The 3,010-nt window shown below is 35.9% G+C and overlaps 1 non-coding gene across 1 annotated transcript; it reads right to left on the reverse strand.

Annotated features, from left to right (window-relative positions):
* Positions 1-2,595: 2,595 nt before the first annotated feature.
* Positions 2,596-2,786, reverse strand: LOC117062690. Its single transcript, XR_004428494.1, has one exon. It is a non-coding gene; the product is annotated as a U2 spliceosomal RNA (small nuclear RNA).
* Between the last annotated feature and the right edge of the window lie 224 nt (positions 2,787-3,010).

A 3,010-nucleotide genomic window follows, 5' to 3' on the forward strand; every position in this document is an offset into this window, starting at 1 on the left:
TTAAAGAGCCAAAGCACATATTCCTAATTGTACATTTTGTTTTTACTTTTAGAAAAAGAGATGCTTAAAAACAAAATAATAAAGGAGATTTTCAAACTGATTATTTTTGACACAGATGCCTATCTGTAGAAGAATAGAAGTAGGAAACAGAGTGAATTGCAGTAAAATATTTAATCTTTCAACAACTTTATGAAGAAAGAGTAGTGAAAATTCAATGGAAGAAGGAAAAAAGAGAGTAGAAGGAAAAGAGAAAGTAGGGAGAAAATGGAAGAGTGTGAAAAGTGTTATGTAAAAATCTTTTCTTTTTGAGACAGAATCTCTCCCTGGCGCCCAGGCTGGAGTGCAGTGGGGCGGTCTCGGCTCACTGCAACCTCCGCCTCCTGGGTTCAAGCGATTCTTGTGCCTCAGCCTCCCGAGTGCCTGGGATTACAGGCGTGTGCCACCTCGCCCGTCTGATTTTTGTATTTTTAATAGAGACAGGGTTATGCCATGTTGTCCAGGCTGATTTCAAACTCCTGGCCTCAAGCGATCCACTCACTTCGGCCTCCCAAAGTGCTGGAAGCAAATACAGGCGGGAGCCACTGGCAAAAACCTTAATGAGGTATCAGTTCAATCTCCCTACTATGTGAACCTGGCAACTTTCTTGCACCTTTTAACTCCCCTGACCTGGAATGTTGTAGAGTCTACTAAAGGAGTCAAAATGCTACTAGATAAAAGATATTTGGAACTGATTCTGTAAATGAAACCTCAAATGATCTAGTTTGTTATTCCTTGATTAGTACACATGATAAATGCAAATTTTTATTTAGGAACATATGTATAATCATTATATTGCCATTTGTCTAAGCAGGAATATTTAGGCATATGTATCCACATATGCCTCTCCATAAATACTAACGTCTAATATATGAGTAATAGACATATATCTCTGTAAGTGCACTTGCAAAATGTGTAGAAAATATACAACTTTGTTATGTGGCATCTCATCTGGTTTTATAAGTTATATGTAACAACTAATTTTAAAAATGTATTCATTTACTTATGAACACATATCAGTGTTCAGTGTTTATGGTAATTTATGAATATAAATGTTTAACATCTAGAGCCTCACACCTTTCAGTTCTATTCTGAATAATACATTTTTATCACTCATTTGCACAGTCAGACAAGTTGTTACAGAGTGATTATTTTTATTTCACAACCAGGAAACTGAGAAGGTTTGCAGAAATTCATAGTAAATCAAGTGAAAGGCCAGAAATCTACCTTTTTTTGTCTTTAAACACCCTTATCAAGCTCATTTATATCATGTATCACATTATACCAAAAAAATGTGTTTTACTCTTCATAGCAAACAGTCTCTTAGTAATCATCTCACACTCACTCTTGTGAGCCTAGCACAATTCCTCAATAGACATGTGGTCTTTTACTTAACAGAACTATGTATATTTGTGATTTATTATTAATTGAAGGATAATAGAAATTTTAGCTATATATACACTTTTTTAATGTCAGTGAAGAAACAGATTTGTGTTTAGGAGGTAATGGATTTAGTTAAAACCTTTATTCAACTTTGTGGAATATCCTAAAATTTTAATTTCAAATATGCATGTACGAGTTTTTTCAAGAGATAATTCAGGAAAATAGAAAATACAGAGTAGGTAAAAAATAAGCTATTCAAAATCTCTGGAGAAAGGTAGGGTTTCATTAAGTATTAATTGATATACGATAAGGCAAACAGAATAAATGTGACTTAATCTTTTTTTAAAAGTATGTTTTGAATAGAAACATTTTATGATTTATTATATAATTTCAGAAATTATGTATATTATACATATTAAAAGAAGAAATAATCCATGTCTGAGTAAAATATGTTCCAACAAGAAATGAGTTCTTAAAACCTCACTGCTATCTGGTGGTAATATATCCCAACAGCAGGAAGACAGCCTAAGTCTTACAGAAATAGATTGTTTTCTGTGACAAGTAGAATTTTCAAGTAACAAAGTGACACTGAATATCAGCAAGAGAAACATAATTTCTAAGCACTATTGAAAATAAATGTCTATTTGTCTAGATCTAATTTGAAGGCCATTGTGTATCATATATTTGTAAAAGTGTCTGTGTACTTATATTTTAGAAAAGTGATTCCACTGATTTTTTTTTTTTTTTTTGAGACAGAGTCTTACTCTGTTGCCCAGACCGGAGTGCAGTGGCACAATCTCGGCTCACTGCAACCTCTGCCTCCTGGGTTCAAGTGATCTTCCTGCCTCAGCCTCCTGAGTAGCTGGGATTACAGGCGCCCGCCACCATGCCTGGCTAATTTTTGTATTTTTAGTGGAGATGGGGTTTCACTATGTTGGTCTGGCTGGTCTCGAACTCCTGACCTCAGGTGATCCACCTGCCTCGGCCTCCCAAAGTGCTGGGATTACAGGCGCCCGCCACCATGGCTGGCTAATGTTTGTATTTTTAGTGGAGATGGGGTTTCACTATGTTGGTCTGGCTGGTCTCAAACTCCTGACCTCAGGTGATCCACCTGCCTCGGCCTCCCAAAGTGCTGGGATTACAGGCGTGAGCCACCACGGCCAGCCTGAAACACCCGAGGGGAACACCGTTCCTGGAGGTACTGCAATACGAGGTCGATATGTGGAGTGGACATAGCAACCTCCTATTCCATATCCCTGCTCCAAAAATCCATTTACTATATTGTCCTCGGATAGAGGACATATCAGATATTAAACTGATAATAACAGATACTACACTTGATCTTAGCCAAAAGGCTGAGAAGTGATACTGATTTTTTATTTTTTTTTCAAGTTTTTAAAATATCAAGATAAGAAAAAAACATAAAGCTTAGTTAATAGAATGAAAGTTTGGTTGGGTAAAATTCTTCCATGCTGTTTTCTTGTTTGTACTTATCAAGCAAATACATCTGTGTTCATCTATGTTTTTGTTTGTACTGCATTTGCATCATTATTGCATGATAGTTATGAAGAAAATAAATCCAAGAAAAGAT

Source organism: Trachypithecus francoisi, unplaced genomic scaffold, assembly GCF_009764315.1.
Source record: "Trachypithecus francoisi isolate TF-2019V2 unplaced genomic scaffold, Tfra_2.0 Contig01531, whole genome shotgun sequence".
Lineage (NCBI taxonomy): Eukaryota > Metazoa > Chordata > Mammalia > Primates > Cercopithecidae > Trachypithecus > Trachypithecus francoisi.